General features: G+C 37.6%; 1 protein-coding gene across 1 annotated transcript in view; it reads left to right on the top strand.

Moving 5' to 3' along the window:
- Positions 1 to 22,249, top strand: part of PDCD1LG2 (programmed cell death 1 ligand 2) — a 173,155-nt gene that overhangs the window by 78,874 nt on the left and 72,032 nt on the right. The window lies entirely within an intron of this gene.

Consider the following 22,249-nt stretch of genomic DNA (forward strand, 5'->3'; position numbering starts at 1 on the left):
TGAACTAAATACCATTATTATCCCCATTTTACATATGAGGCGCAAGAGTAATTTGTCAAAAGTCACGTACATAGTAAGTGGCAAAGCCTTGATAGGAACCGGGCAGTCTGTCCAAGAGCCTGTATCTCAAACCATTATCCTCATTTGTCTCATCTAGCAATCCATTTCCCCAGTTGAAAAATTACTTTGATTCCTTCTATTCACCGTCCTTTCCCAACATATCCACTTAAGTAACTGAATGCAAAGCTCAATAAAACTGCAATCTCTAACAACTCCCTTTCCCAAGGTCCATGGGAGAAGCTGGCTATTTGCCCATGAAGCCTTGCTCACTTCCAATCTGAAGGGGCATATCAGATAGTAACAGTGAGTTACTTGTTCATTCAGCATGAAGAGTCTCTCAGGCTGAGGGATTTCCTTCCTCCTCCCTCTGCTGCCATCAGCTACAGGTGAGAAGGTCTGGGTGTCAGTCTCCATTATCTGCCTCAAAGACAGATCATGTGCTCCCAATACAGCAACTTCTTCTTTTGGCATTACTGTTAACTGCATTATCTGTAGGAAGAGTTTAAGGAAATGAGCATGAGTTATAGAAACTTTGTCTCTTGATGACGTACATAAACCTCATCAGCTTTCATTATCTCAGATGAGAGTGTGACTGACATGACTAAAGCAAAGAAAGAAACCCTCAAGTTATCATATTAACAATTCAGTTCTGTGGATGAGAAACATAAAACCTTAGGATAGTAGAGCTGGAATGGAAATTCAATACCATCCCCCACATTTTACAGATAAAGAAACTGAGACCCACAGGGGATTTGTGGCATGCTCATGATAAAACAAGTAATTTGTGACTTTAAAAAATATATATTTCCTCTTAGTCCTGTTTTGTTTTGTTTTGTTTTTTTAAAAACAAAAGTAGAATAGACATTAACTAGCTTATCTGGCCTTCCAGAAATGGCTTATAGAATACATCTCATGACCTGAAGTCAGCATATTATTGCCTTACACAGAGGAAACCACAGTGACTATCCCTAATGCCAGAAAGGGTCATTCTAGGGTTCTCAGGCTCACACAGCACCATGACAGTAGACGAGTGCCTGTTTTTTTGGTCTCTTAGCCACTGTACCACCCATGACCCATCACTAGCTAGTCCTTCAGCATCTTTAGGCCCTATTGCCCTTGGCAGACTGCAGAGAGTCTGCCACAAAGTTCCTCTCTTTGATCACAGATCTGCCACAAGGGATTTTTGCCACTGTTCTTGGGGCTAAAGTGCTGAGGTGAGGCCACTGCAGGCATCCCTCCATGCCTCCCCAACCAGAGGGATCATCCTCTTTGGAGTACATTGCAAAAGTACAAGCAGATCCGCCACTCTTATAGAACCTACTAAAAATCTGTTCCTTTCAATTCCCTATTCATGCCAATCTCTTGCATTCTCCCTTCTCCTTACGGTCAGACCACATCCTTTCCTCTTCCCCTCCAAAACTCCAGTTCTTTCCACTCCAGAGATTCTCTAAAGCAAGGGTTGTAATGTGCCTGAGACTAGAAATCCCTGACCTTCAAGACACCAAGACTCGGTATATACTCTTGTTTTAGAGGGAGGATAGAGCAGAAAACAACATCCCTGTTTTCCTGAACCAATTATTTGTGTAACTGTATGTTTAATGTCTGACTCTCTCTCCAAATTATAAATTTCATGAATTAAGAATTGGGATTAGGTTAAGATTAGAGTTAGAGTTAGGGCCATCCACCTTGTTCAGTTTTGCCTCCCCTGGCCAGCACAAGGCCTGGTAAGGACTGGTCATTCAGTGTATATTTGCAGAGGAAAGAAAGAGAGCAGAGAATGGAGAGAGAGTAGAAAAGGAGAAAGAAGAAAGACTGACACAGCAGCCTATACTGACAGAGAGAAAGGGGTGGGATGAAGTTGAAAACTATTAAGAAATAATTTACAGGGCTTGGTAAAAAATTTGCCATGGAAGACATAAAAGACCATCAAAGATGACAGTGAGATTTTTAAATTGATTTACTTAAATGTGATGCAAAACTGTGAGAGGAACGTTGGTTTTGGTTTTGTTAGTAAGAGATGGTGGATGGTAGAGGGTCGGTGACAGTGAGCCTAGTTCATGAACTGTAAGCTTTCTGAGAAGGGTGTCCAGCAGGCAGATAGATGTGTGGGTCTCACTGTTTTAAGTACGTGTAAATAAGAAAACCAAAATGAAATTGTGAAATGAGGAAAGTTATCTTTAGAAACTCCCTTCTCTTTTAGGACCCATTTCAGGTCCCCAGTTCCCTAATTTTTTGCCCATCTTTCTTCATCCACATCTGCACTTAAGAAACAATCTAATAATCTCAGATAACCTCAATTTAAAAGATAAATATTGCTGATACACAGTGAGTTAGTTTTCTCACATAGTACTTGAATGCAAATATGGGGACATAGCCTCAAACCGAAGGAATGATAATAATACCACTAATAAGAAACAGTGCTTATATCGCTCTGAAGTGTGCCAGACACTCTTCCAAACATTTAATGCTCTCAGCAACACCATGAGATAGAAACTATTTTATAGATGAGAAAACAGACACTGAGAGGCTAAGTGACTTTTCCAAGGACACACAGCCAGTAAGTAATGGACCAAGAAACATACCATAGCACTGTGGTTATAGAGTCCATTCTTTTAACTACTACTCTAGGAATTAAAGTATAAGGGTGGAAATTTAAGAAGAGTGAAAATGTGCAGTAAACTTTGTTGGGGACCCTGAGCAAGATTCAGATCCCATTGTACAGGTCATTGTGGTCTCATCCTACTAACTGGTAACTATGATGACATGGGCTCTGCCAAGAATTAATCTCAGACAATTTACTTAATCTCTTTCTGTTTCATTTCCCTCAGACATAAAATAAGGACAAATGACCCATGCACAAGGTTACTCCTTACAGCAACATTTTAATAGCAAATAACTGGAAACAACCTAAATGTCTGTTGATAGAAGACTGGATAAAAACTGATTTATGGCCATAAAGTGGAATAGAATGCAGCCATAAAAAGGAGTAAGGTAGATTTCTATATACTGCCACAGAGTGATTTCTAAGATACTTCAGAGATATTGTGGGTTTGGTCCCAGACCAACACAATAAAGCAAGTTTTGGAAAAAATAAAGAAAAACACATGTTAAATGAATCTTTTCATTTCCCAGTGCATATAAAAATTATGTTTACACTATACTGTAGTGTGCAATTATATTTTTAAAAATGTAAATACCTTAATTAAAAAACACTTTATTGCTAAAAAATGCTAACCATCATCTAAGCTTTTAGTGAGGCCATGCTTTAGCTGGTGGAGGGTTTTGGCTCTATAGTAATGGCTGCTCACTGATCAGGGTGGTGGTTCATGAAGGCCGGGGTGGCTGGGGCAATTTCTTAAAATAAGACGACAGTGAAGTTTGCCACATTGGTTGATTCTTCCTTTCACCAGTAATTTCTCTGTAGCAGATGATGCTGTTTGATAGCATTTTACCCACAGTAGAACTTCTTTCAAAATTGGAATCAATACTCCCAAACCCCATTGCTGCTTTATCAACTAAGCTTACATAATATCCTAAATTCTTTGTTGTCATTTCAGCAATCTTCACCAGTAGCAGATTCCATCTCAAGAAACCATTTTCTTTGCTCATCCATAAGAAACAGTTCCTCAACCATTAAAATTTTATCATGAGATGGCAGCAATTTAGTCACATCTTCAGGCTCCCTTCTAATTCTAGTGTTTTTGCTCTTTCCACCATATCTGCAGTTACTTCCTCCACTAAAGTCTTAAGGGTCGTCCATGAGGGCTGGAATCAAATTGGAACTCCTATTTATGTTGATATTTTGACCTCTTCTCATGAATCACCAATGTTCTTAATGGCATCTAGAATAGTGAATCCTTTTCAGAAATTTTCCAATTTACTTCACCCAGATCTATCAGAGTAATCACTGTCTATGGCTGCTATAGCCTTATTTTATTTTATTTTATTTTTTGCTATAGCCTTATAAAATGTATTTCTTAAATAATTTAAAGTCAAAATGACTCCTTGATCCAAGGGCTGCAGAATGGATGTTACAGTAGCAGGCATGAAAACATTAGTCTCATTGTCCATCTCTGTCAGAGCTCTTGGGTGATCAGGTACATTGTCACTGAGCAGGAATATTGTGAAAGGAATCTTTTTTCTGAGCAGTAGGTCTCAATAGTGGGCTTAAAATATCAACTAAACCTTTTCGTAAACAAGTGTGCTGTCTTCCAGGCTTTGTTGTTATAGTTATAGAGCATAGATAGAATAGATTTAACATAATTCTTAAGGGCTTTAGGGTTTTTGGAATGGTCAATGAGTATTGGCTTCAACATAAAGTCACCAGCTGCATTAGCTCCTAACAAGAGAATCAGCCTGTCTTTTGAAGTCAGGTATTGACTTCTCTTCTCTAGCTACGAAAGTCCTAGCTGGCATCTTCCTCCAATATAAGGTATTTTATCTACATTGAAAACCTGTTGTTTAGTGTGGCCACTTCATGAATTATCTTAGGTAGACCTGAATAACTTGCTGCAGCTTCTACATCAGCATTTGCTGCTTCATCCTGCACTTTTATGTTACAGAGATGGCTTGTTTTCTTAAACCTCACAAACCAACCTCTGCTAGCTTCAAACTTTTCTTCTGTAGCTTCCTCACCTCTCAGCCATCATGGAATTGAAAAGAGTTAGAGCCTTGTTCTGTATTAGGCTTTGGCTGAAGGAAATGTTGTGTCTGGTTTGATCTTTTATCCAGACCACTAAAACTTCTCCATAACACCGATAAGTCTATTTTGCTATCTTATCATTTGTGTGTTCGCTGGAATAGCACCTCTCATTTCCTTCAAGAAATTTTCCTTTCATTCACAGCTTGGCTAACTGCTTGGCACAAGAGGCCTAGCTTTTGGCCTACCCTGGCTTTTGACATGTCTTCCTCACTAAGCTTATTCATTTGTAGTTTTTGATTTAAGGTGAGAGACATGCTACTTTTTCTTTCACTTGAACACTTAGAGGCCATTTTAAGTTTATTAACTGGCCTGATTTCAATATTATTGTGTCTCAGGAAATAGGGAGACCCCAGGAGCAGAAAAGAGGTGGAGGAAATGACTGGTCAGTGGAGCAGTCAGAACATACACAATATTTCTAGATTAAGTTCTCCATTTTATGTGGCACAGATAATGGTGCCCCAAAACAATTATAAAACTAACATCAAAGATCACTGATCACAGATTACCATACAAATATAATAATAATGAAAAAGTTTGAAATATTTGCAAGAATTACCAAAATGTGACATAAAGACATTAAGTGAGCAAATGTTGTTGGAAAATGGCACCAGTAAAATTTGCTCTACACTGAGTTGCCAAAAACCTTCAATTTGTAAAAAATGCAATATCTGCAAAGTGCAATTAAGTGAAATGCAATAAAACGAGGCAGACCTGAATGTTGTAACACACACACATACAAACCAATAGTGTAGAACTGGGTGTATAGTTTGCTACAATTTGAGTAAATAAGGGTGATAGGAATATGTATATATTCCTTTATGCTTGCAGATGCATTCAAGCCAAAATCCTATAGAACTGGTTGCTTCAGGAGGACTGAATGGATGGAACAAACAAGTGAGAAGGAAGCTTCTGCCAGTTAGGAAATACATGGCACACTCAGAAGGTATAATATAAGGGAGTTTAATGAGAGAATAATTTACAAAGGTGTGGACAAGGGTAAAGCAAGCAACAAAGGGTGGGGTTGTGCCCACCCGTGGGCTAGCAACAAAGAGGAATCATTACCATGCCTAGGTCCTGAGGGACAAGGGAAATAAGTGATTACCTGAACCCAGAGGAAGAGTTGTAGGTAGAGAAGAGGCCATTGGACAAAAGCCATAGCTCTCTCTACATGAACCCACAGCCCAGCAGAGCAGGAGCTAGGGAAATACATACCCTGACCCCATTCCCTTCCTGCCCTCAAATTTCTTGCAAGTGCCAACCCACAGGCAACCCTACCAGAAGCCCACGGGTGAAGGGCACTGTTAATACCCACTAGAGATGAGCCTCTCTTGGGGCCCAAGGCAGGGTGAACAGTGAATCTGGGGGACGGATAAAGAATATCCACTGAAGAGACTGTTTAGCCTTTTTACCTTGTAAATTTGCAACTACATTAATATAAAACTTATTTGAAAAGTAGTCGATTTTGCACACATCCGAAAGAAACTTAAAAACATAAAGGATTAGAGCAGGCGGTTTCTAATTCTCTCTCCCTTTTCAAATTCTGCCTCTTTCTTTGAAGCACAAATTTGTCACCTTATCACAAGCTATGGCTCCACCTAGCGTCAAAGCAATGCCTCCCTGAGCTCTAAGCACGTCTCATTCTAGGGGAATTCTGGGGCGGTCACGTTCTCTCTGCCCCAGGTCGCTGGTGTGTGTAAGCAGTTTTCTCTGTGAATTATACCCACTTGGTGAATGATCTTATCCCCTAAAAGTAGAGAATAGTTATTTTGAAACATAAAAAATTTCTTGTTTTTCTTTTAAAAAGTTAATGGAAATTTACTTAAATTCATTTTTGAACTACTTAGTTATGATTTTTTCCCCCATATTTCAAACTGTTAAATAAACTTAGAGGTAAGCAGCAAGCAGTCTAAGACTATAAATCTCTCATAAGCCCATTCTAAAGCTTATCACTCTCCTGTTCATATGTCCTTAAAGCAGTGATTCTCAACTCTGGCTACAAAATTATTTCCCCTGGGAATTTTAAGAAGCTCGCTGGAGATTCTAATTTAATTGGCTTGAGATGGGGTTCCGGCATCAATTTTTTTTAAAGACGCTCAGCGGTTATGGGCAGCCAGGGCTAGGGGCCCCTGCTTTAAGGATTCCTTGCTGCCTACTAGGTATAGTTCCCTCACTAGTCAGAAGCTACTTCCAACCACTTAGGAAAACTATGTTATTTCTAAGACAATTTTCCACTCTGTGCCTTGCTCATACTGCAGTCTCTACATTGCTCATGCCTCGAGCATTGTGCCCCCTGCCTCCATCTTGACTATAGTTCTGCCTATTATTCCAGTCCCTGCCTAAGAAATCCTCCAAGAATTCCTCTGCCTCTCATTCCCAACAGGTGTTTCCTCCTCCTTTAATCCCTGGAGATTCTTAAAGTAACTTTTATTATCTTTTTTCCTTAGTACAGAGTATTCTTTTTTACTTACCAAATTGACAGCAATCAAAAAGTCTGATAGTTCTGTGAGGAAAATGAGCATTCATTGTATCATGTGTATAAATGGATGTAACAGCTTTAAGAACAATCTGGCAATGTGTGTCCAAATGCATTCTGTTTGACCTAGTGATTCTACTCCTAGGAATTTATCCCATACACATGATCACACATGGGCAAAAATGCCTGTAGAGGGATATTCATTGTAGCATTGTACGTAATAGCAGAAGATGAGAAATAACAGAAATGTCTCATTAATAGAAGCCTGACTAAAAAAGTTATGGTACATCCATACATTGGAATACTAAGCAGTCAAAAAATGAGGTGTATCTCAATGGAATATTATTCATCCATAAGAATAAAACAAATCCTACCATTTGCAACAACATGGATGGAGCTAGAGGGTATTTTGCTCAGTGAAATAAGCCAGGCAGAGAAAGACAAGTACCAAATGGTTTCACTCATATGTGGAGTATAAGAACAAAGAAAAAACTGAAGGAACAAAACAGCAGCAGAATCACAGAACCCAGGAATGGACTAACAGTTACCAAAGGGAAAGGGACTGGGGAGGATGGGTGGGAAGGGAGGGATGGGGGAGGGGGGTAAGAAAGGGGGCATTACGATTGGCATGTATAATGTGGGGGGGAGCATGGGGAGGGCTGTGCAGCACAGAGAGGACAGGTGGTGATTCTACAGCGTCTTACTGCGCTGATGGACAGTGACTGTGGTGGGGTTTGTGGGGGGAACTTGATGGTGAGGGGGGTCTAGTGGGCATGGTGTTCTCCTCATGTAATTGTGAATTAATGATACCAAAAAAATAAAATAAAATAAATAAAAATGAGGTGTATCTATACATGCAGATTTAAGACAAATTCTAAGATATACTGTTAAGTAAAAAAAGAAGGTCTAATACAAAGTTATAAAATGTTCCCATTGTATTTTTCCCAAAGAATAAGTATTTATTAATCTATGTGTGCAAATGCATTGAATATCTCTGGAAGGATATGCAAGCAGCTGTTAATAATAACTGACTCTAGGCAAGCAAACTGCAAGTTATGGATCTGGGGTGGTAAAATAAAAAAATGACAAAAAGATAAATTTGTAAAACTCCCCATATATTTGAAAATGCTGAAACATAAATAACTCATGTTCAAAGAAGAATTGATAGTGGAAATTTAAAAATACTAAAAACTGAATGACAGTGAAGATACTATCTACCATGTCCTGTATAATAGGTTGTTTAAGAGGAATTTATATTTAAATGTTTATTTTTGACAAAAAGAAAGGTTGAAAATTAGTGAGCTTTGTGTTCAGCTTAAGAAGTTAGGAAAAGAACAATAGAAGAAAAAGCAACTAGAAATAAATAAATAATAAAGAATAAAAACAGAAGTTCATGAAAAAATAAACAAAGGTATACAAAAGAGAGAATCCATAAAATTAAAGGTTCTGTTTTATAAATAGAAAACTGCTGAGATTGAGCAAGAAATAAGACAGAAAGAACAAATGCACAATATTAGGGGAGAAAGGAACATAAAAGATGAGGGAAAGATTTTTTAAATGTATCAATTTAGGTCAAACATTTGAAAACTTAAGTGAAAAGGACAACTGCCTAGAAAAATGTAACTTATCAAAATTTACTCAAAAATAGAGAACCTGACTTTTAACTACTAAAGAAATATAAGCAATATTTTAAAGTCTTCCCACAAAGGAAATATTAAGCTCAGATATTTTAACAGGTGACTTATACCAGGCTTTTAAGGGAGAGATCATTCCAATCTTTAAAACACTCTAATCTTTAAAATGTCTCAGAGAATAGAACAAGAGGGACTATGGCACAACTCATCCTATGAGATTAATATAACCTTGATATCAAAGCCAAGCAAGGACAATAAAATAAAGAAATATTATGTACCAATCTCATTCAAAAACATAGTTACAAAATCCAAGCAAAATGCTAATAAAGCAAATGCAGAAGTTATTTTAAAAAGAATACAGCATAAACAAGTTGGATTTATCCAGAAATGCAAGGGTAGTTAAACATTAGAAAATACACAAATATAATTCACTACATTAACAGAAAGGGGGAAAAATAACATATGATCATCTCAAAAGATTCAACAAATGATATCCCTACTGATGAAAAAATGAGCAGACCCTAAAAAATCAGGAATAAGATAAAGAAGTCCATTTACTTCTATTCAAATTACACTAGATTTCCTAACAAGTGCAGTAAGATAAGAAAAAGAAGTGACAAAGCACAAAGATGAGAAAAGCAGTAAGACAGAGATGTATTAGAAGAGGATTTATTCACAGGGATGTAATTGTCTACATAGAAAGTCCCAAAGAATCTACAGGAAAATGACTAGTAATAACAAGCAGAGCTCAACAACATGGCAAAGAGAAGACCAAAACACACAACCAAATGTATTTCTAAGCATTGGCAACAAACAGAAATGCAATTTTGAAAAAAAATGCAGTTTGCCATAACAATAAAAACGGTTACATCTAATGAAAATTCTCTAAGACTTAAATAGGATAAACTGTAAAACTCTATTTGGTGAATATCAAAGAAGACCTATTGCAGAAATAAGCGGTGAAGGATGTGAAATGAAATAAGGGCTCTCTATTGTAAAGTTGCCAGTTTCTCCCATTTAATCTACTTCTAAATCCCAGTGTGGTTCCCCCCTACAAACTGATAGGCTTATTCTAAAATGCATATAGATGAACAAAGGTCAAAATATAACAAACACTCTTTTGAAGTAGAATAAAGTAGGAGAACTGGCCCTACCATCAGATTTGAAGGCTTTAGTTATAAAGTTATAATAATTAAGAAAATGTGACACTGATACTGCAATAGACAAATGGATTAATGGAAGAGTAGAGATTCCAGACACCCATCCACACATATATGGAAGTGATTCCTACCTCACACAATGCGTAAGAAGACAATTCTAGATGTATTCAAGACTTTGATGTGAACGCTGATATTTTTTAACATCTTAAAGAAAATATAGAATAATATCTTTATGTCTTTGGAGTAGAGAAGAATTTCATAAACAAAACATACAAAAAAAGCTTGTTCAAAATGGAAGATTGAAAAGAGCAACCGATTTGACTACATTAAAATTAAGAATTTCCTTTCTTCAAAAGACCTCACAAAAGAATCTGTAGACAAGCCACAAACCAATAGCAGCTATCTGCAACATATGTAACTAGTGGTGTGCTGGTAAATGTTTAAAAACTAGCTTTCCAGAGGAATAAACCATAATTTGTAGGGTCTGATGATTTCCATGGAGGAAATACTCCCACCAAGGCCAATCTCAAGCTATCAACATGGCCTCACTAAACACAGAGTTAGAAAGAGATGCACAAAATCAAAATCACCCTTGTGAGACTGTACAAGCCAGCACACCACTGCATATAACCCTAAAGGATTTGTTTCCAGAACATTAAAGAGCATTTGTATATCAATAATTATACATCAAGCAATGCCATAGAAAAATAGGTAAAAGGCATGAATGGTCATTTTGTGGAAGAGGGAGTATGGAGAATAGAAATATAAAAAGATTCTTCAACTTCATCAGTAATATATGTGTTAAGATTATAATAACAAATTATACTCCTCAGAAGAGCTAAAATTAAAAGTATTACTATATTAAATTATTGCAGATTTGAGTCAAAGGAATTCTTAAACAATGCTAATGTGAATATATATTGGCATAACCACTCTGAAGTAGAATTTGGCATTATTTTATAAAGCTGAGCATTTGAATATCCTACAATCCAGGAGTATGTACTCACAGGTATATATATTGTAAAGGAATTCTTGCACAAGTGCTCCAGAAAACACAGACATGAGTGTTCATCAAAGCACTTTTGGTAATAGTAAAAATTAAAAACAAAATTCCAACCTGATTGTACCAGTCAGTGTTTGTTCAGAGAAGCAGAACTGCCAGGAAAAATAAATACAATAAATAAATAAATAAGTACAATGAATACATGAGGCTATTGTTCCTATGTCTAGTGTTGGAGCTAAAGACCACAGGACAGGTAGTCAGGCAGTGAGGTGGGGGAAGCAAGGACAAACTGGAACCCACAGGATGGACTGGAATCTGCATTAGTCTCTCACCACTTCCAAACCTCTAGAGCCACTCTTCATGGAATTAAACACACACCTGACCCAGAGTAGGAGAAGTTGAAGCAGAAGATCCAAAAGGAGTTGGAAGAGCTATTGGTCTGGGCAGACCCCCACAGTATAAGGAATTATGGCCTCTCCTTGATGCCCACCTTCTGTATTGGGCAACAAATGTCTAGAGCCTTTTCAGGTGAGAAGTCTAAGAGGCCCAAAGAAGTGAAGTGACTTGTACCTTAGATACCTATTTTTAAGAAATATCCTTATGCATCTGAAACTTTTCTCAAAAGAGTACATGTCAGTATTTGGGATCTGGGTACATGCTTATCCTCCTCTCCAAGGTATCTTCCTGACCCATGTACTTATGCCTCTGTCTCTGGTGATATCACACAAGAAGGCTTAGGTAGCTTTGCAATAACAGATACATTTATTCTCCAAAGGAAGTTCCTCAGTCTGCTGCAAAGAGATGTAATTTTAGGGACTGATTTTCTCTTGAATCTTTGTAATACAATCTTAATTAAATTTGAGCACAGCATCCAAATGTTCATTTTATTTCTATGTGAATTGCTGGCTTTGAGCTAAGGCCACATTCACAATCCTCTATCCAAATCTGATACCAAATCATCCATGCTTACTCTGTGGCTACTAATCTAGGAGGGAAAACACTCTTTGGCAGAAGAGGGTAGTTAAGTTCTTAACGTTTTTTCTCTATTCCTGGCTAATCATTTATGATGAAGTTTAAATCCATTACCAAAACATAAGAATTAAAATTATTTAAAGGAAAGAGAGATAAGTGTTTGTCACTTCATTTATTTTAAACAATGATAATACAACAAAATTCCAGTACTGGGAAAGAGTTTGGCTCATCTCCTCAAGGACTTCATAGTTCTAGGTACTTGAAGTGACCTTTTCTCCCTCTATATCTAAAAACTTTGTGTCAAGAGTAATTAATCAGAGTTGAATGCAATTTTATACTAGCTATTTTACTATGGTTTTAGACTCTGAATTACAAATACTTTAGCTTAAATTATGTCAGTGAGTGAAAATCTAGTTTCATAAAATAAATGGGAAGGTAGTGATTTAAATTTGCAATGTTTTCTCTGCAAAACTGTCATAAAAATCATGGAATAGTAAGTTCCACTACTGACTTAGTAATTTAATTCACCAAAAATGATTCAAAGTCCACTTTTTCAAGAATGTGTTCTTTACAAAGTGAGATATATCAGTACTTCTTTCATTTCTATTTTAAGTCACTCTATTCCTTTTTGCTATTTTATGTTTACTCTATTCCTAAGATAGTTTACAACAAAATGTCCCCACAACCCAAAGTTTTATAAATATTGTACTTATTGGGTTATATTCTGATATGGTTATTATTCAGAGACCCCAAAAGAGATAAACTTCATCCTGCAAGGGAGTGATCTTTAAAACCACCAATCAACTGAGCACAAGACAGTTCCACATATGGACAATAACAGGCTGCTTTGACTTTCTTTACTCTTTTGGATCTAGACTTCAGGAGTTTAAGGTGTTAAATAAGTGCATCTGGGCTGTGGGGACCTGCCACAAACTGGGTTCTCAGAGAAGCAGACTCAGAGACAGAGGTTAGGGAACAGGAAGTTTATTAGGAAGTGCTCTTGAAATAAAACCTGTCTACTGCCCTGGCTTAGGCCAATATTAAGGGAGGGTACAGTGCCCTCCACCCCTGGCCAAGGGGAAGATGAGTCTGGGGGGTTATAAGATCGAGCTAGTCCTCTTCCTGTGGAGATTCTCTTTCCAGTACCAATTTTGGAGGATGTATGTTTATTTTAATTAAGGAAGGTATGGATAAAATAAGTTCCCGTGGCCAGGATTCTCACCTGGCCCTGGTTGGCTAGCTTACTACACACGTGTGGGCAATACGTTGTTATTGACTCTACATAAAGAGCTCCATCCAGTGCTCTGGGCGACACAGTGGCCAGGGCTGCAAGGCTGCAGGAGAGCAGAGCAGAGGCTGGAGTGGTGGCAGTGTTGAAGACAGAGGGCCAGAACATGGCTGTGCAGGATGACTGTACAGGCAGAGAGGCCCAGAGGACGGCTGTGCAGGCAGAGGGGCCCAGAAGCAGAGACTGGCTTGCTGCACGCAGACTCACTCTGAGTGAACAGGATTTTGGTGATTGACCTGCCACTGTAGAAATAAAGTTGGGTATAACCCTTTCACCTCAAGAACGTTCTACTGTCATTTCTTTGGTCACCTTGAATCCATAGTGAACTTGCCAGGGGCTGAAACCCATTGGCAAGACAGAAGGCAACACTTTTTGTCAAGAATCTGTAAATATTAGTGGGTAAGCATTTTTTAAGATTTGGATTTTCAATTATAATTTTCATTATTTGTTAGTGATTTAGAAGAATACACCTGAAATAACTGTACTATATACTTCAGACACTATCTTAACAATTGAAAATTTCATGTTTTCTGCTTTTTGGAAAATATGAATTTTATTCTCAAAGTTTTCTCTTGTTGTTGTCTTTTTGCGACCTCACAGGGCACTCCATGACCTCTTCATCCCTTACCAAAATCTGTTCTTGCTGTCAGTTTGGTAGAGATGTCTAGTAACAGAGAAAAATCTAAGTAGGACCCACTTAGTTTTTGTATCCTGCATGGCTGAACTTTAATGAAAGTTTGAGTCTTTCCAAAAGTATGGTCTTAACTGAAAAACAGTTGGAAAAAAAATGCTTTGAGTATGTGAAACCATGTAATTTCATTTGAGCCAAGGAATTCCAAAAATACTTGCTTATTGAAAGGACAGTTGTGTTTCTGTTTTGGAACTTGTTATGGAGAAGAATAAGTACTAGTCCTTTCCTCCCTTATTTTTTCTCATAAACATAAAATAAATTAAAAACTGTCTGAGTAACTGGGTAGGAAAATAGTGTGGAAAGAGTAAGTTGGAGCACAAGCAGGGCCTGCCCTAGACCTACTCCTTCCTCAGGAAATCTACCTACTTTTCTGGGACCTGTCAAGCCCCACTCAGCCTGAGATAACCCTCTACCTCTCTGATAATAATTCAGGGCTCCATCTGGCCACGTCTTCAAGACTAGTTGGACTGAGACCCAGAGGTTTGGTCAACTCTGTTCACTGATGCCTGTGTAAATGATGCGCTAGTAGCAAAACTGGAACTTCTGGGTCCCTACTGGGAAATCTGATTAAGCAAACATTTTTAGGTCCTGCCTGGTTTCAGGTCTCTGTGAGGGGATCAGGTATTCATAATAATATTCATAACTACCATTTTGGGTAATATGTACTATGTGGCAGTCATAACACTGGGTACTTTTACATGAATTACATTATTCAATTTCCATAACAATCTACTGTGGAATTTTGAAGCTTAGAGAATTTAAGAACCCAGATTTTGAAACTGATCTATTTATCTCTAGAGCCTTTGATCTTTTTTCCTATTCTGTGAGTCCTGGCTTTTGATAATGGGCTCAGTACACTAGATTGGAATCTCAGACACCAGTGTAGCAGATGCTGTTACTTCCCACCCATGTCTCCTTGGGGTCTTACCAACTACCAACAGCTCTACCACCTTGCAATGCCTAGAGGTCCAGCTGTGAGCCTGGAGGCTGGGTGTACGGAGATTTAATGCCTCCCAGCAGCAGCCCTTACCTAGTGATTGATAAGAGTTGGTTTATAAACCTCCTGCTCCCTTGCTTCTCAGGTAGAATAACTCAGAGGCATGGGTTCTACACGGGTTCCCAGAATTCCCTAGGGGACTAAGCACCTGTGACTACAGTGCTCACCCTCCTTGTATTGGCTGTCTTGAAAGCACTCCCTTTGTTGTCTGTCTTCCCTTCCTGGTTTTACTGTCCCTGCCAGCATTTTCTGAGATCACTGCCCAAATAAACTATTTGCGTGTATATTCTTGCCTCGGGGTTGGTTTCTGGGGGAAACAAAACGGAGATGAAGAGTAAAGGAAAGGTGGGTCTATGAAGTAGGGAACCCCACAGGTAGGAAGTGCTGCATTGCTAGAAGGAGAGAACAGGGTCCCTTCTGTAGGAACCAGCCTGATACATGTTCCCCATTCTTGAAAGTTACAGTGTCTATGAAGAGAAAAAGGTTTTGGAGGCTTATCAGTAGTGACCCACCTGATGGTTCTTTGCTTGACTGGAGCTTCTTTGAGATGTTCTCTTTCACTCTGATCTTTTTAAATTTATATTTGTCCAAAATTTAACAAGAAGTAAGAGATCCCAGGAAATGCAACCACTGGTAATGGGAATGATGAAACAAGAGGAGGTGATCATAGGTAAATGAAAGATAAACATGCATATATACTGCCTGAATATAATAATGCTATGTACTGTGATTCTTGCTCACTCAAATTGAATTAGGCTCTTTACCAACTTCATTATACTTAAAGGGTAGTTCTCAGCTTGTGACTTTATGGCCTTTCTTGGTAACTGGACTGCTTGTGGTGCCTACTATATTTTCAAGGACTAACATGGGCAGTGGGAAACTCTTGCTTTGTTAAGATTAATGGCATCCATAAAGTGTTAACTACTGTGCTGCATTAACAGTTTTGCCTGAGACTAGATACCTTTAAATTTTATTTAAGTGGCTATACGGTCTAAATAAGTTTCTTTTGAAAGTTTTACTTGGGTGTATCACTACTAGTGCTTTCATGATGAACAAACTTAGAAATGCCCATTATTTTGTAAAATCTGTGGATTAAGAGGATTGTAAAACCTTAAGTAGATATTTCTTCTAGTGAATAATTTAGCCACAAGAGGGAACTGTATGAGCAGTAATTGAATATTTTGAGATTATCTTTAAAAATGAGCTCAACACTCATTCCCCATTCCTTGGGTCTTGAAGTATCTCAATTCGCTTGCCACATTTTAGCCAAACAGTATTTTCACCAGAGATCTGGGTTACAGAGCTGGATAGCCCTTGCTGCTTTTTAACAAACATTAACAGGTAAATTGGCTTTTTTATCTGCTTGATAATGGCATGGGCTTAACAACATAGTATATACAGGCAATGGCCAACTTCCTTTTCTAATCTACACACCTGCCTGATCTAAACCCTTGTGTTTCCCCCCTACCTGATCAAGGTAAAAACATGCTGGTGCTCTTGCCATACTTGTCAGTTCTATTGTCTTTACTAAGAGGAATCCAGAGACAATCCCTGAGAACAGTGTGCTTGCTTGGGGCTGGGGAAGTGTTGGTCGAGGGGAGAAGCTGGGACACTCTGCTCCCGTGCTCATGGGTTCTGAAGGTTTCCATCTGATGGGATGCAGTAGGCAATGCAGCATGAGGCAAGAACACTGTCAGATCCTGCAGGCCTTCAAGGGAACGCTACGGTGCTGTACACTGGGCATTTTTAGGAAGTGACTCGGGGAGGGGGAGCTTCTTCCTTTGGTGGATCATGTATTAAATTATGTGGATGGGTTAATGTTGTTAAAACACTATCCAACTGTTAAAAGGTTAATTCTTTGATTCATTCATAGCCTTCAACATCATACCTGAGTGATGTGATTCTTTCTTCCCTCTCTTCCTTCCACTGCTTGTTTTCAAGAATTCACATGACCCATTGGATAAATTATTATCTTCATTTTTGCTTAAAATACAAGGGATATTATCCACTAGGTGACTATGAAAATGCTAATTTCATTCATTTTCTTAGCAGAGTAATTTTTCTGCTTGAAGGATTGAGTAAGAAAAAATATCCATAGGAATTAAAAATTATTCTGTTAATAAGTCAGATTAACATAAATTATGTATATTTAGTTAGTGAGAAAAGAAGTTCGTGAAAAGAGACAGTATAGTGGAGTTGTTAGAGTTCTGGGTTCAAGTTTTGACTCTGCTACTTCCTAACTCTGTGAACCTTGGGCCTAAGACTCAGTTTCTTCATCTGTGAAATAGAGATAATAATATTTACTTCCTATGATTGTTAAGAAGATAAAAATTAAGTGCTTAAAGTAGTATCTAGTGCATAATAAGGGCTGAATATATACTAGTTTTATTATTTGTGTAACAGCACCAATCATTAGGAAGTTCTTCTTTGTATCTAATTCAAAATATACTGCTAAGGGGATGGATAACTCTGAGCTCTTGGTCTAGAATTTTAAAAATAAGTAAAAAACAAATGAAGTAAGTATTATCATCTCCACTCTACAAATAATTAACAGTTAAGGGTAGCTTAGAAGGCTAGCAGGGCAACATGAAGGTGATCAGCATGGGTCAGGTAGCCGTCGGTAGGAGCTCAACTCACTCATGATGGCTGCTGCTGAATGACCTAAGGTTACTTCAGTCACTTGGTCTCATCTGGTGTCTGTAGTGGAATTTTACATCCTTCAGATAGCTCTTTCATCAGCAAATGAAGAAAATTCAGATTTGCTGGAGGAGGGATCACATCCATACCTCCAAGGAATCCAGGGTACTTTCTGACTTGTTTACATGCTGATAGGAGAACTGAGAGATTTGGTACAGAGATTCTAGCCCACATACAAAAAGTCAAACAAGGAGCCCTTTAGCTCTTTTACTGCTAATCTACTCTTTATCAGCCTTATTGATAGGTGTGAGAATCAGGGGGTATTTGTTATTGCTAGTTCTTGAGCCACACGATCAAGGAATTCTGATTCAGGAAGCAATCCAAGGAATTCTGATTCCTTGGCCAAGGAATCTGCATTTTAAATATATCTCCAGGCAATTCTGATGCAGATTATGAGTGAACTGCACTTTGGGAAAACTGATCTAGTCGATAACAAATGAAAATAGTTTTTTTAAAATAGCACTTATTATTTTTCTGATTATGAAAGAAAAAATTAAAAATGCTAAGAATACAAAAGAAAATAAGTCCATTCATAATTATACTTTCTAGAGATGACTATTACAAATATTTTGATGGCTATCCCTCAACCCCTTTTTTTTAAAACTATGCAGAGACTTCTCCATATCCCTTTTTAGATACTTATAATCAAATATATTGAGTATTCAGTTTCATAGATATGTTCCTTTTATATTAATTATTTAATAGTTTTTATAAATGATTTCTAATCTAAAATACATGTAAATTCCACATTTTTTCCTATTGGATCTGGAGATAGGACTAGATAATATTTAATGCCCATTCTAACTAAGATGTCAAACTTTTAAGATTCTTGCAGTTCTTTGAGTATAAGGATTAACTACATTCAAACTTGATGGAGAACCTAAAATTATATCCTCCAAAACTTAGACCCAAAGATTTGCTCTTGAACTTTTTCTTTTTGCTGACAGGACATTGTATCAAAGTTAATAACATTTCTTCAAAGATAATATATATGTAAAAGGATGCTCAGCATCATTAATCATCAGAGAAATGCAAATCAAAATTGTAATGAGATATCTCACAAATGAAGATGATAACTATAAAAAAAAACAAAATAATGTGTTGGTGAGGATGTGGAGAAATTGGAACCTTGTGCACACTGTTGGTAAAACCTCTGCAAAAAACAGTACGGAGGTTCTCAAAAATTTTTAAATAGAGCTACCCTATAATCAAACAATTCCACTTCTGGGTATATATTCAAAATAATTGAAAGCAGGGACTTGAATAGATATTTCTACACTGATGTTCATAGCAGCTTTATTCACAATAGCCAAAAGATGGAAGCAACCCAAGTGTACAGCAATAGATGGATAAGCAAAATGTAGTATTTATGTGTGTATATATATATATATACACACACACATAAGGAAATCCTGTCACATGCTACCACATGGATGAACCTTGAGGCAATTACACCAAGTAAAATAAGCCAGTCATAAAAAGACAAATATTCCACAATTCCACTTATATGAGGTATATAAAATAGTTAAGTTCACAGAAACAGAAAGTAGAATGGTGGTTATCAGGGGCTGGGAGGAAAGGAAAAAGAAGTTATTGTTTAATGGATATGGAGTTTCAGTTTTGCAGGATGAAAAAGTTCTGGTAATCTGTTTCACAACAATGTGAACATACTTATCCTACTGAACTGTACACTTAAAAATGGTTCAGATGGTAAATTTTATGTTAATACAATAAAAATATAAACCATAAAAAATAATAGAACAGTGTTGCCCTTTTATAACGTTTTGGACTGTTACAAAATATAAGTTATACAGTTAATATAGTAGTGGTTTGATAAATTTTCACAGAACCTGTTAATTTCTAGAGTTGTACTCACTTGGAGTTTATAATTCCTGAAGTTGTTGGATTAAACCTAGTGGAAAATATAAGAATAATGGATAAGAATAGGACATAAGCCAAAACTATTATATTCTAGAATTGTTTGCTACAGCTGGGCATTAAATTTGACTCTAAGTTCACTGATAAACCCAAGAGATAAAGGAATAATTCAATTAATATGAATTTCATCCAAATTAAATGAAGGCATATTTGTGTGAACAGAGATGTAGGAGGTGAAGGCAGAGGAGGAAAAGGAGAAAGAGACAGAGAGGTTTGATTAGAATTATGGTGAACTCTCTACTGTCTCACATTATGGGGTTAAACAACTTCTCTTTTCAACTCTTCTTGCTTTTTTAATAAAGAGTGCACACAGACATGGTCAAACAGAACAGTTTTTGTTGGCTAATTTGAGTGGAATCAGGTCTGTTTCCAACAATTTTTTAATTTCTAAAAATACCAAAATTAAGGGAAGGAATAGTGATTCTTTCTTCAATTCGCTTGATTGGGAACAATAGCCTTCCTCATTTTATTTTCTAGTTTGTGTTCCTTCTCCAGCCCAGAGAGTATCATTTGCATCCATTAAGGCTACTAATAATAAGGTATCCTGCCTTTATGGTTAATTAAGTGATTCCAAGTAATACTTAACACTTTTTACTCCAAGGAGGATTGTGGACAAGGTCAACTGGTTAATCACATATGACCAGAGGCAATGACATGTTCTTTTTAATTTAAATGTTTACATGTTTTACTATATAAAATTTCAACCACATAAAAAAGGAGAGCAAATAACACATATTAATTCTCATGTATCCATCACGTAGCCTCAAAGATTATCAACCCACCTTGATTCATGTATATTTCCACTTTGTCCACTCACCCCCAGATTATTTTGAAGCAAAACCCAGATATCATTTCAGCTGAGGTTACCAATCTTCAGAAGGGGATAAATGATAATCAAGTACATGAGTTTCATATAACAAAAGTGTAATAAGGTTGAATGTTAAAAGCATATTCAAGTCATAAACTAAAGCAGTATCATCTTCTTCAAATATTATAATAGGCTCTGTGGATAGCCCCAAACACTGGGAGTGGGGTGCTCAGAACCAAATCCAGTCCTGGTTCTGCTGTCATCAGAAGTCTGTGAATGTGTAAAGAAGTACACAGGGCCTACTTTTAGTTTGGTGATTCAGGGTGCCTTTCCTTTTAATCTTCCTCTCACTAGTCTTGGGACTGTGCCTGAAACTGCTCATTACTACATTACTACCTTTGACTTGCCAGCACTGCAGTCCCCACTAAAAGCAGGACAAGTAGGGGGGTATTAGCTATTTAACTCTGCTTTATGTACCATTTTTCTCATAACCAAAGTAACATGAGTTTATTATAGATACTTTGGAAAATACAAGAAAAAGAACATAAAAAATACCCATAATCAGGGGTAAACATCAGTATTTTAGTGCATCCTCTTCCATTTTTTTCTAGGCACATATACATTTTTTTCATATACTGCCTTTAATCTGCCTCTATTACTTCATAATATACAGAGAACTTACTTCTAGTCTTTGCAAAATACTCTCACTGTAAGGAAGGGCTATAATTAATGTCTTTGAGGACATTCACATGATTCCTCTTAGCTATACCTTTGTGGGTGTGGATAAAATGAGAGTTCCTGTGGCCAGGATTCTCACCTGGCTGTGGTTGACTAGCTCACTGCACACCTGTGGCAGTATATGGCTGTTGACTCTATAAAAAGAGCTCCTCTGCCCAGTGCTCTGCGCACGGTGGCAGGGCTGCAAGGCTGCAGGAGAGCAGAGCAGAGGCTGGAGTGGTGGCAGCACCGAGGACAGAGGCCCAGAGGACAGTTGTGCGGACAGAGGGGCCCAGAGGACGGCTGTGCAGACAGAGGGACCCAGAAGCAGAGACCAGCTTGCTGCATACAGACTCGCTCTGAGTGAATGGGATTCTAGTGACTGACCTGCCACCTGGAAATAAAGTTGGGTATAACCCTTTCACCCCAAGAACGTTTTGCTGTCATTGTCTTTGGTCACACTGAATCCATAGCGAATTTTCTCGGGGCTGAAACCCATTAGCAAGACAGTGGGGTACATTCTTAAAGCTAAAACTCTGTACATATCAGTGCTTATTTCCTTAGAAAATAATATTAGGATAGAAAGAGTTGGGATGAAGGGTATGCATATTTTTAAGATCTTTTTTTTAATGTAATGCCAATTTTCCTATAGAAAAATTGCACCAAATTATACTCCCACCAATAGCTCATAAATGTTTCTGTGCACCCTTACCAACATTATTTCTTATAATTAAAAAACTGTTAGTTTGATAGATGAAAATATGCACCTATGGAGTTTTATTTATCAGCTTAGTCTTAGCTCAGAATAGATTTCAACAATTTTGACTAGAGAGTAATGGTGGTGGGGTAGAGGGAAGATCCATGTATTTGCTAGTGTATTTTACAAAGTTAGAATATGATATTTGGAAGTTGGAAAAATTCAGTACACAAGGTTTCTTTCACAACGGGGGAGTTCCTAAATGTAAGGAGTTATGGAGAATAAGGTATTTCATACCCACCCTGTTCAGCAAGAAAGGCCCAGCAGATCCCCTCCACCCCCTCTCACTGCTGGGAGCAACTACCACAATTTAGTTCAATCCAGTCTAAGATTCACTGGGTCTGTAGAAGAA

Source organism: Manis pentadactyla, chromosome 3 (genome assembly GCF_030020395.1).
Source record: "Manis pentadactyla isolate mManPen7 chromosome 3, mManPen7.hap1, whole genome shotgun sequence".
NCBI classification, from domain to species: domain Eukaryota; kingdom Metazoa; phylum Chordata; class Mammalia; order Pholidota; family Manidae; genus Manis; species Manis pentadactyla.